Raw genomic sequence first — 13,896 nt, 5'->3', positions numbered from 1 at the left:
GTTGTGAAGAGCACCATTTTATATTTCTGAACATCTAAATAACGCTCCCAATTTCTACATATCTGTGATACCTTATCAAGATCTTACTGAATATTTGTGCTGCTCCTTTCAGACAGTAATTCATTATAGATAACTGTATCATCTGGAGAAAGTATGAGGTTACTATGAATATTGTCCACAAGGTCACACCCGAAGTTACTTCTAAATAGGTCAATGAGAGATGATTTTAATCCTTTCCACAACAAGGCTCATTCTCGACATCAGGGAGAAAATCCAGAGACGTTCTGATCATAAGTAAAGTACATCAGCGGCAAGACACAGTCAATATTTTCACTGCGTGATAGCAATGGTAATGTTACTGAAGACAGTACCACTAAAGCAAAGTCACTATACACGGTTTTTCGAAATTCCTTCACCAAACAAGACGTAGTAAATATTCCAAATTCGAATCAATAGCAACTGTCAACTCGAGTAATTTAGAAGTAGACATCTTCGGAGTAGCGAAGCAGCTTAAATTACTTATTGAAAGCAAGGCCTCTGGTCCAGGTAGTAAACCAATTAGATTCCTTCCAAAGTATGCTGATACAATGGCTCTGTATTTATCAATTGTATACAATCGCTCGCTCGACGAAAGATCCGTACCTAAAGACTGGAAAGTTGCACAAGACACATCAATACTCAAGAAGGGAAACAAGAGTAATCTGCTAAATTACAGACCTGTATCAGTGACGACTATTTGCAGTAGGATTTCGGAACAAAGAATATGTTCGAACATTATAAATTACCTCGACGGTAAAGATTCATTGACAGATATCCAACAAGGATTCAGAAAATGTTGTTGTCAAAACAACTGGCTCTTTCTTCACATGAAGTAATGAGTGCCAACGACAGAGGATCTCAAATTGATTGCATGCTTTTAAATTTCCAGAAAGCTTTTGACACTGTTGCTCAAAAGCGAGTTCTAATCGAATTGCGTGCCTAAGGAGTATCGCTTCAGTTCCTATCACAGATCGTAGTAACTGACGGAAAGCCATCGAGTAAAACAAAGCTTTATCACGTTTCCCTGGGAAGGATTAGATGCACTCTGCTGTACCGGATCTATATAAACGATCTAGGGCACAATTTCAGCAGCTCTCTTAGACTGTTTGCAGATTAAGCTGTCATTTACTGTGTCGTAAGATAATCAGAAGATCGAAACCAATTGCAGAGTGATTTACACAAGGTATCTCCATGGTGCGAAGAGTGGCTCTTAACTATGACAAGTGTGTTGTTATCCACATGAATGCTAAAAGGAATCCGTTAAATTTCTGTTACTAGATTAATTACACAAACAGAAATGCAGTCAATTCCAATAAATGCTAAAGGACTACAGTTACGAATAACTCAAACTAAAATGATAATATAAATAACGTTGTGGCGAAGGCAAACCAAATATTGTGTTTAAGTGGCAAAACATTAGAACACTCAGCAAGTCTACTACACTACTGCTTACACTACGCTTATCTGGTCTCTTCTGGAGGACTGTATTGCTGTATGGCCCTGGACTGACGGAGAACATTGACAAAGTTCAAAGATCGGTAACTCGTTTTACATTATCGAGAAGATGAAGACATAGAGAAAGTGTAAGTTGGTATAGAAATTGGTAATTCAGTACGTAATGGAAGATGAGAATCTAATACTCGTGGGGGATTGGAATGCGGTTGTAGGGGAAGGAATGGAAGACATAGTTAGGGGAGAATATGTGCTTGTTACTAGGAATGAGAGAAGAAAAAGACTAATCGAGTTCTGCAATAAATTTCAGAAAGTAATAGCGAATACTCTTTTCAACAATCACAAAAGGAGAAGGTATACTCAAAAAAGGCCGGGAGATACGGCAAAATTTGAGTTACATTACATCATGGCCAGGCAGAGAATCCGAAATCAGATACTGGATTGTAAAGCGTACCAAGGAGAAGATACAGACTCAGATCAGAATCTAGTAGTGATGGATAGTAGACTGAAGTTTAGGAAACTACTCTGGAAAGAATCAATGGGCAAAGAAGTGGGATACTTAAGTACTAAGGAGTGAATACATACGCTTGAAATTCTCAGTAGCCAGTACAGTTGAAGAGGAATGGACATCTCTGAAAAGGATAATCATACAGGTTGGAAAGTAAAAAATAGGTAAAAAGAAGGCAGATCCACAGGGTAGTACAAAAATATTAAGTGAAATTCACGACTACAGAAATACAAGTTACTTAGGAATGAAATAAACAGGAAATGCAGGGAAGCCATGGCGAAATAGCTCCAGTGGGAGTTCCACTGCTAAGTACAGAGATGAGAGCGGATATATGGAAAGACTACGACGAAGGCCTTTGTAAGGGTATGACTTGTCTCACGACGTTATAGAAGAAAAACGGAGTCGATATTGAAGATATTGGGCACCCAGTTTTAGGATCAGATTTTGAAAAACTCTGGGAGCCACAACATGAAATAAAGCAGAAGGGATAGATAATGTTCAATCAGAATTTCTAAAATCATTGGGGGGAAGTGGCAACAAAGCAAATGTTCACCTTGGTGTGTAGAATGTGTGAGTCAGGCGATATACCATCAGACTTTCGGAAAAATGGCAGCCTCACAATGCTGATAATTGCAAGAGCCGACAAGAGCGAGAATTATTGCACAGTCGCTAACATCTCATGCATCCAAGTTGCTGAAAAGAATAATGTAGAGAAGAATAAAAAAGAAAATTTGTGATCTGTTAGATGCCGATCAATTTGATTTTGGAAAAGGTGAATGTACCAGAGAGGCAGTTCTGACGTTGCGGTTGATAATGGAAGCGAGACTACAGAAAAATCATGACGCGTTCATAGGATTTGTCGACCTGGAAAAAGCGTTCGAACAAGTAAAATGATGAAATGTTCGAAATTCTGAGTAAAATAGGGACGGACAACATACAATATGTACAAGTGCCATGGGGGAACAAGAAGGACAGTAGATAAGCAACGAAGTGCTCTGATTGAAAAGAGTGTAAGTCAGGGATGTACTCCTTTGTCCCTACTGTTCAGTCTACACAGCGAGGAAGCAACTACGGAAATAAAAGAAAATTTCAGGTGTGGAATTAAAATTGAAGGTGAAAAAAATCATTGACAACATTGGCTGGTGACATAGCCATCCTCAGTGAAATTAAAAAATTACTACAGGATCTATTGAATTGAACGTACATCCTAATCAGTACAGAATGTGGACAGAGAGTAAATCGAAGGAAGATAAAAGTAATGGGAAGTAGCAGAAATGTGTACAAAATCAGGACTGGTCTTCAGGAAAAACACCAAGTTAAGGAATTCTGTTACCTAAGCAGCAACATAATCCGTGACGGACGGAACGAGGAGGAAATAAAATTCAGAGTAGCGCCGGCAAAAAAGGGAGACACTTGCGAAGAAAAATGTATCAAACATAGGTCTTAATTTGACGAAGAAATTTCTGAGAATGTTTGTTTGAAGAAAGCATTTTATGAAGTGTGATATGGATTGTGAGAAAACCGGAAAAGAAGAGAATGGAAGCATTTGAGATGTGGTGCTACAGAGGAATGTTGAGAATTAGGTGGAATGATAAGGTAAGGAATGAGGAATACTCCGCAGAATAAACGAGGAAAGGAATACGTGGAAAACAGTAACAAGAAGAAGGGACAGGATGGTATAACAGTTACGACGTCAGGGAATACCTTTCATCGTATTAGAGGGAGCTGTAGAAGGCAAAAACTGTAGGGGAAGGCAGAGACTAGAATAAGTTCGGCAAATAATGGAGAACATAGGTTGCAAGTTCTACTCTCAGATGAAGAGGCTGCTACTGGAGAGGTATTCGTTGCGAGCCCATCAAACCAGTCAAAAGACTGATGACTCAAAATAGAATAAAATACAGTAAATTTGAAGAGTGAGCTACGGATATGGTACGAGAATTTGTGTCATTAAAACAAAGGCGTTTTTTATTGCAGTAGGATCTTCTCATGAAATTTCAATCACCAACTTTCTCCTCCAAATGCCAAATGCTTAGTTGGTGCCCACCTACATAGGTAGAAATTATAATTGTAATAAAATAAGATACATCCGAACTCACACCGAAAGATACAAGTGTTCGTTTTCCCCGCACGCTTTTCCAGAGTGGAACGGTAGAAAAATAGCTTGAAGATGGGTCACTTAACCCTATACCAGGCACGTAACTGTGAATTGCAGAGTACTCATGTAGATGTAGATGACTCTCCATCCAAATAACTTTCTGCGTGCTAGCAACCAAAAAATCCTCAATCTAGTCAACTTTCGTTTGTTACCCCGTACTACTTCGATAGTAAGTGTAGGTATGTTACCTTGTCAAATTCTTTTCTGGAATTCGAAAAGTACTGCATCCACATGACTGCATGGTTATTGGCTTTTAGTATATCATGTGAGAAAAGTGCGAGTTGGCATTCACATGATCGTAGTTTTCAGAATCCATATTGATTATCATGGGCAAGGTCATTCTTTTTGAGACAGCTAGTTAGTTTGAGCTCAAAATATTTTCTACTATTTTACAACGAAAGGTTGTCAAGGATATCAGATGTTGGCTGTATGGATCACTTTTATTATTCTTTTTTGTGAACTGGTGTGACCTATGCTTTCTTCCAGCTACTGAGCACGGAAAGGAACTAGCTGAACTTGGAGAGGATGGCGAGCTATACCAAAATACAAGACTTGTCCAGAAGGTAAGTTCCGATCAGTCGCGGAATAGAAACTACATTGAAAATCAGAAATGTTTTATTTGCGACAGTTGGCTCCACCTTCCAGCTACTTCTCTATATAGTCGCCGCTCCAGCTAGGACATCTGTCTCATCGTTATACCAACTTTCCAATACCCTCGTCATAGAAGACAGCCGCCTGTTCTTCCTGCCAATTCTCTACGCTGTCTACAGCTCGTTGACTGTGCGAAAATGTTGTCCTCATAGCCAGTAGTTAATGTGAGCAGAGATGAAACACTGAGGGAGCCAATTACCGGCTGTAGTGCGGGTGATCAAACACTTCCCATCGAAAACACTGCAGGAACATTTTCATTGCCCCTGCAGATTGCGACCGAGAATTGTCACAAGTAGGAACCGGATGACAGTTCTATAATGCGGGCTGCATAACATCAGGCAAAATCTCTCGCCAGGACCTCATACTTGGTGGGAGATACTATTTTCTACGCATCTTTATGTGCTCACCATGCACTCAGAACTGAAAAGAGCGAAGTGATTCAACTGACAGGGATACTGGAGACACTGTCGAACACATATGTGCAAAGCTTTATTAGATTTTTCACAGTGATTGACCGATCGGAACTTACTTTCCGAATCTGCCTCGTAACTATCAATACAGAGGCTACTTGCAGGGATTTTCTCTGCCTCGTGATGACTGGGTGTTGTGTGATGTCCTTGGGTTGGTTAGGTTTAAGTAGTTCTAAGTTCTAGGGGACTGATGATCGTAGATGTTAAGTCCCATAGTGCTCAGAGCCATTTGAACCATTTGCTACTTGTAGGACTATAAATGTTTTGTACGTTTCTGTCTTCACTGGATACTTCATACAGAATAGCAAGGACTTTTCTCAACTCTAAATGTGTGTGAAAGAATGAATCGACGGGGCTTAGTTACACAATGGCCAGAATGCTTCCTTTCTGCCATTCTTTCCCATTGTCTGCTTTGCCGCAGAGGACCTTCAGACGCGCCGCCTCGCGCCGGATGTTCCCACAGTGTGCTGCAGTAGCAGGATGTTGCGATGATGCGAGAGTACCGCTGTGACAGCGGAGTGGCCTCCACCAAGACATCCGTTACCGCACAGCTATAGATGGTGAAACACGTCAGGTGGATCGTTTCTCGGGAATATGCCGACCGAACTGCCCAAAACTAGTATCTGCCTGTCTTACGTCATAATCAATATAACTGTTGACATAATCGTCATTAATGTTGAAGAATTAGGCTAATAGCTGCCTTAGAAACTGATATTTAGCTGTCACTCTTAATTTTCTTAATAAGTAGACAAGTTTTTTGTTTTTTTGTTTTTGAGGTTATGATTCAATTAAATATTCAGTGACACTTCCTCAGACGTCAATAGCAAGATCCGCTTTGTAGAAGATTGTTTAATTTTTACATGTTGGCAGTCCATTCCTTGGTTGCATGTTCACTATCTGCTCAGAAGTATCCGGATAACACTGTAATGCGGAATTGACGACTAGATGTAACGAAAGACAATCTCGCCAGTGCGGGAAGTATTGCGTCGTCAGCAGAGAAGCAGCAGAAGCAGATTGGATAAGTCAGCAGAGCTCAGTGACTTCGAGCATGAAATAGTCATTGGATGGCACCTGAGTAACAGATCTATCAGGGACATTTCATCCCTTCTAAGGATGCTCAAGTCGACTATTGCCTATGTGACTGCGAAGTAGAAGTGCGAAGAAACAGCAACAGCTAAATCAAGACCAGGCAGACATGTAACTGATGAATAGCGACCGTCGAAAATGGTGTAGGGCGGCTGTAAAAATTCACATAAATTCAGTGGAAGGAAGCACTCGTTGGGTTCCACAGTGCTACCACCAGTCTACCTTCCACAATGGCTGTGGAAATTGGAAATTTGTGGTAAGGTCTTATGGGAACAAACTGCTGAGGTCATAGGTCCCTAAGCTTACGCAATCTAACTTAAACTAACTTATCCTAAGGACAACACTCACACGCATCCCCGAGGGAAGAGTCGAACCTCCGACAGGGGGAGCCGCGTGGACCGTGGCAAGACGCCGTAGACCCCGCGGCTACCCCGCGCGGCAAATGGCTGTGGGGTAGGTCATAGAGAAACTCCTTATAAGCCACACACTTCTATAGTCAATCCTAAGCAACACTTGAGGTTGTGTGAAGGGCGCCGCCACTGGACAGTGGGTGGCTGCAAATAAGTGATTCAGAGTGATGAATCACACTGTACTGTGTGTCAGTCGGATGGAAGGGTCTGGGTTTGGCGAATGCCTGACAACCTTACCTTTCAGAACGTGTAATACCAGCAGTTAACTGCAGGGGAGGTGGTGATAAGGTGTGGGGGTGTTTTTGTGGTTACAGGTGTGGCCCCTCACTGAGCTTACCAAAGCCCTAGATACGGAACGATATGAATACATTTTACAACATTGGATATGCCGTAGAAGCACCGTTTGGAGACTACAATTGCATCAGCTTGACGATGCACCTTCTGATAAAGCATCGTGTGTGAGGTAGAGGTCTGGGGACAATAACATTCCTGAATTGGACTGCCCTGTACAGAGTTTCGATCTGAAGCCAGTCCAAAAGCTCTCATGTGAGATAGAACCTCCACTTTGCTCTGGACCCCAATTTCCGATATAACCCCCTTCTCTGGTTTCTGCTTTTGAGGAAGAATGGGTTGCCATTCCTTTACAGACACCACTATGCCTCTTTGAAACTGTGAAACGGTACAGTACCACCCGACATTGAAAATGGGTACAACTCACTTCATTATTCTTGTCAGAACAACACATTTTTTTGTAAAACTAACTCAATTTCAATTAATACAGCGAAGCCGGATACCAGTGTGGGAAAGAATGGCAATTTATTTATTTCATTGATCACATGTGCACTCCCACAAAATAAATCCCTACATCCAGTTTGGTGAGATCTGTGAAATGAATGAATGTATGGTCGTATGCTAACTGCAGATAGTGAATGTGAATATATGATCATCTTTGAGTCGATCCTTTGGCCACCTTTGGTGGGACCAAAGAGATGAAATTTATCAGAGCTTTGAGCGCCTGAAATGTGGCTGACCAATAGGGTAGCAAGGTACCTCCCCACTTCAGCAAAGGTGTGAAAGAAGCTAAGAACGGCCATGTTTCAGCACTCTGCCGCTGGATCTTGTGCTGTTAAGACCTGTTTTAGTTGTGCTCCGTAATGACGAAAGAGTGGAGACATGGTATGCATGTGGAATATTTAAGAGTAGTTTGAAATAATAATTTCTCTATTTCAGGAACTTTTGTGGGGGGAAAATTAAATGCCAGGCAGGTAATATTAATGGGATTGTAGTAATCTACGGAAGTGACCAACGGTCACGTTGAAACCACGTGTAGCAATAAGTTGAAATACTTCCGTGTGCTTAAGTTAAGCTGAATTACTAGCGTGTGTACAATAAGTTGAAATATTTAAGAAATAGCGTGTGTATCATAAGTTGAAATATTTAAGAAATGGCGTGTGCAGGACTTGAAATTAGAGACGAGTACTTCCACGTGGTAAGTACTGTGTGAGTCTCAAACTGTGTATGAGACAAAAGACAAAGAGAAGTACTCGTCCATGGTATCAGTTGAGGACTCGCGTGTGTGATGAATACGTTCTTAATATTACTTTGTGTAATATGATTCCGTGTGACGATAGATTCAAACTCTGAGAGAGAAGCAAGGTGAGTCGGCCGTCTGTCCAGCAACGCCACTTGGCTTGCATTGCACAGGAAGACATGCATATATCTCCAGAGTTCATAGTAGGGAAGTAGAATTACAAATTGGGGCAGTGTCGTGTGAAACTGGGATAAATATTAATTGAAGTGGGAAAGCTGAAAGTGATAATGTTGTGACTATTACCTGTGTAGTATTTCATGTTGTAGTGTGGTGTATGTCATGTAATTTGGGTATGTGTGGTTTGCATGGGAGAGTAGCGAGGTAGTTTCAAAAGATTAGTGGGTTATGCTTCTTCCTTCTGTACCGCTCGGTCTGGAGGATAGTTTCGTGATGATGATTGTGAGAGTCGAAGTGTGACAAATAATAAAAGATCCACCATCCTATCCAGAAAGTGCACTGTAGCGTTAAATAATTACGAGACCATAATATAGAGATTCACTAATGTAAAGCCATGCCCACTGGGCGGAGTTTCTCATGTATTATTGTTGTAGGTTATAGAATTTGTGTGTTTAGGTTAGAGAATTTATCGGAATAAATAAGATAGTGAAAAGAAAAAGATTGGTGGACTTTTCCTTCGAATTGTATGTTGTCATAATGTCCCGAATTTATAATGTGTGCGCCATTCATATTCAGTGCGGTGGCCACGTGTTGACAAAAGCCGTTAAATAAAAGACAAAAAGAAAATGTGGTATTGCCAGTGCGTTGTGTACAATCAGAGTTCTGTAAATTACTGATAGTCAGATGCGTGTTTCCGTTGCGTATTATTCATACAGGAGGATAATTTGTAACTAAATTGTGAGTACGAGAGTTCATGTTACTCGATAAATAAGAATGAATCCACTCGCTCGGCAGACTACTCATCTTGCAGGCCTGACTGCTTGATGCCACAGTATGAGCAAGGCATGTGGGTGCCTCTCAACTGTCCACAGGTGAACTTGTAAGGCGGCTCTAATTTCGCACCTTACAAGTACTCATCCACATACTTTTCCGTGATCTACAACCACATTAGGTATTACTTGACAGGTAGTACATCGTATATATGAATATTTAAAGGAAACTGACATTGTCACGTACGCCTTGTAAATAATTGTTAACGCTTATTGCATGAAAGGTGACGGAGTGTCTTTATTATCATACTACTAGAGGTTGGAACGACAGTGGAAACGAAACGGCAGACGGACCTCAAGCCCTGGGGGGAAGGCCCACACAGGTGTGTTGGTCCTGCTTAAACATAAGAAATAGCAAGACGGACGTCGTAGCACCAAAGCGCTGGAGCACAATAGAGTCGCGGCCGGCCTGTATTGTAGCCGAACCGCAAGGATTATACTTCGGAAACTACGAAAATCTTGGACGCAGGTGAGAGGAACGAAGAAGCAGCATCTCGGAAACCATGCAGGCTGGGTTATTTCCAAGGATTTTTACTCAGAAGCGTACCATTGCACGAGTATAGGTTTTTCCTCGCAAACTTTCCACGCTGGACAACAAAAGACTAAAATATGGTTGGTCGGCGGTCGGAAGAATCTATAGAGACGGAGAATATTCCGTGGTTTCTGGGATTTTATTCGTTTTCGGAATTACGATGGTGGGGAGCCAAGCCTCCCGGGAAACGAGCGCTGGAGAGACATGGTCTTCCGTTTTGAGCTACCGTGTGTGACGGTCGCTCAGTATCACCTTCTTGTTAGTATGGACGGACTTACTGTGTTTGCTCTCACGAGATTTTATAGTTAGAACGGCTAGACACTGTACTGTTGTGGACTTATATGATTCTGGACTTTGCCTCCAGGTTGGAAGTCGTCGTTGAGTACGCAGCGTTCAGTGATTTTGAGTACTTCTTCTGCGTATACTTACGTTGAGACGTTATCTGAACTCCGTCCTTGTGGCTTGGAGTTGGCGTTTCTCGTCTGTAGAACACAGAGAGGAGAAGACAGTATTATAGTAGTCAGAGGACCGCCTTCATCCGTCCTACTCTTCAAAAGAGTTTTTTTTTTTTTTTTTTGTGGCTGGAGTTCTTCCATCGTCGCAGACGTCTGTGAGAACCATCACTCCGACGCACCGGACGCAGTACATACGGTGATATTGCTAATTGTTTTGGCTTATTAGGGGCTATAAGGCTAAACAGCTGTGATCACGTAGGATTTATTTCCACTGGCGTTGCACTCCATTGTACATCATCTTTAAAAGTAGTGTCTTCTTGTGTTTGGTACATAGATGATGTCAGTCATTTCGCGTTATTTATATTAGATCGCGCAGTCGTAATAAAAGGGCACAGTTGTTTAATGGATCAGTAATTTTAGTTAGGAAATATAAACATTTGTAATTAAAGATTGTTATTAATATACAATAAATGTATAAGCAGCAACAACGTTTATCATTTAGTGTAATTAGTTCCCTTAAACACTAATTTCTGTTTAGGGTGGAATTTATATGTTAAGGAGCATTAAGAGATCCTAAGATCTGCTTCAGGGGGTAGTCAGACAGTGTCAAATCTTCATTTTAGCGTTTATTTTTTCCGTTGCGCACAGTTATTTTACACCCGCCAGGAGTAGCTTCCTGGAAACTGAAGCCGTTATAGAGGCAAAGTGTGGACATTACCTATATTACTATCCATTAATAAGTGTTCTGAGACTATTAAGCAGATAATGTGTAGTCGTCTTAGCTTTTTGAGATATTTTGAGTTGAAGCTGCTGTACATGTGCTTACAGTCTCTGTTGATGCGTCCAACTTTGTGATACGAAACGTTAGGCACAGGTGCAGGCCTCAGACCGCTCTTTGATGCCAACATGTAAATATATCTAAAGATGCAAGTACTGGCTGAAAAAGTCGGCTGTGAATGATCAAAAAGAGAATAATGTTTCTGAAACTGTACTTTTAGAGTGCAGAATTGTATGCATTTGGAACGTTGTCTGTTTTAACACAGAGAAAGTCTCACCTGTAATTGTGTGATACTTCATGTTATACAGGCATGTTAAGAAACAGCCTGGACGGAGAAAGATAAAAAGATAATTTTCTACAAATAATAAAGCCACTAGAATCAAAGCAGTTTGGCACCGTTGTCCTTAAGACGCGGATAGAAATTCAAAATATTTAAAAACCTGTTTCCCAGATAAACTGGTGTGCACCCTGAGAAAGAGTCGTACAACGCGACCGAAATGGCAGTTATTCTAGTGTTCTATTTATATGAGAATGCGGTAGTACACGCGGAGGAATTTAATGAGATTGACAAAGGCCACGGCAAACCTACGCAGAGTGATTCCGTGATGACATTAAGAACTTTCGAGGGTGGTGGAGAAGGGTAACTGTATCTGTTTGAGGTAATGGAACCTGGTTGGAAATCGACAGAGTCGGAAGATATAAGTGAAAATCGTTCTGATACCGCTGACAGTAGAATACATACACCGAAACCGTTTTTGCTAATATTATGGGGTAGGCAACCTTTGTAGGGGGTACAGTGGGCCAAAAAAGAAAAAGATGTCTAGCAAAATTTTTTACATGGCTGAATCAGCAACTGTAGGATGAAATCATCTTGAATAAATAATAAAAGGCCAATCAGAAGCAAAATTGAAGCGTTATTTAAACTCCTTGATCATGGTTTCAACGTTTTTAAAAAATCTTCTTCAGAAGTAGACAACCTAAACAGGTTATCAGTGAATACACACACACACACACACACACACACACACACACACATATATATATATATATATATATATATATATATATATATATATATATATATATTATCTCGTTACGAATAAAAAGATTATGCAAATTACTGGATTACATATTGTGGTGGAGGTGCGTAAAAATTAGCCGAAAGGTGTCCGTAAAATATAAAATTTCGTGTGCACAATAATTACAACATGCACAACATGGTGACTGTCATTTAGTATTGCCTCACCAATGTACAGCTAGTCCAGAAACGTCTGTTAACATTATATCACAGTTTATGTGATTGTTTTTACCACAATGACCCTTATTAGATGGTAAGTTATTACTTGTTGCCATTTTGTTAATCTTAAATGTGTACACAGCTAAATATGATCGGGTTTTTAGCGTCAAAATTATAACTTCAACGTCTTAAGCAACTTTAGCATGATAATGTTCACTCATTATTGCGGGTACTCCTCCCGCATCTACTAGTGTCGTCTCTTGTCGGAAGCTTCCCTTATCGCAAGCTTTGCTTAAGCGATGTTATTGTACAAACTCTACATTGGTGAGGTAATACTAAATGACAGCCAGCATGTTGTGAATGTTTTAGCTATTATAGCGGTGAAATTTTATATTTTACTAACGACTTTCGGCTATATTTTAACATGTAAGTTTGATTCGTTTTTAATTTTTTATTCTTAACGATATAAATATTTGATACCTATTTAGATTGTTAATATTACCTTTTGTAGAATAAGTTTGTAAAAAACGGTGAAACCATGGTGAAAGATCTTAAACAAACCTTCCACTCAGCAACTGATTGGCTGTCGATTATTTCTTCAAGAAGATGTCTAGCATACGACCTCCAAATTGCATACCTAAAGACCTATGAGCACTTGTTCATCTTACTGTGAAAGACATATCTTGTACCGCAAGCTCTTTGGTTTCCATATTTTTGGAGGAGGTGCTACTGACCAAAAGAAGAAGAAAATATCCACTAACTATGGCTCTAAAATGCGTACCTACAGACCTGTGAGCACTTGTTTATCGTCGCTTCTGTGAAGACGCATCTCTTCTCCTGAACAAGTGCCCATAGCTGTTAACGTAGCCATTTTGGAGCCCAATTTAACACCTATTTTTTTCTTGTTTCGCTCCATACTGAAATTTTCTTGGCAACAACAGCAGGCGCTGTATTCCACTTTCACAGGTATCAGAACGATTTTCGCCTATAACTTTGGACTCGGAAGTTTCCAGACCGGGATCATTTAAATCTGATTGATGCACTTACCCCTTTCCATCATCCCGGAAAGTTTGTGACGTCGTCAAGGAATCGCACAGTATGATTTTTTTTTCTTTATTGTAATTCCATTCCCCTTCCCCATATGGGCAGGTGAGGGCTGTCAGCGGCACAATCCGAAGCTCCTCAGCCGAGTGACATGACAACTTAAAATAAGAATAAAATGGTACATACATAAGGCGATAAAAAAGGGGAACTTGAAACAGAATGATGGGAGAAAATGGAGGTCAAAACAGACTGACACGGAGACGTTCATGGGGGACAGTTAAAAAAGTCACCAGAAAGTTAAAAAACACATCTGGCGATTCTTAAAACACAGAGAAGACACTGAATGGACATGCACAGCTTAAAAGTCGGCCACAGTATTAAAAACACTCCAGAACAACACACTTAAAACCCACTTCGAGCACACACGACGAAGAATAAAACTGCCAGGTGGGACCTGCCGAGGGAAAGGTCAGAGAGGATGGAAAAGGAGGGAAGAGCAAGGGGCAGCAGGGGAAGCGGCGGGATGAAGAGAGGAGGGGCG

Source organism: Schistocerca nitens, chromosome 7 (assembly GCF_023898315.1).
Source record: "Schistocerca nitens isolate TAMUIC-IGC-003100 chromosome 7, iqSchNite1.1, whole genome shotgun sequence".
Lineage (NCBI taxonomy): Eukaryota > Metazoa > Arthropoda > Insecta > Orthoptera > Acrididae > Schistocerca > Schistocerca nitens.
Note: the sequence above shows the minus strand (reverse complement) of the source record.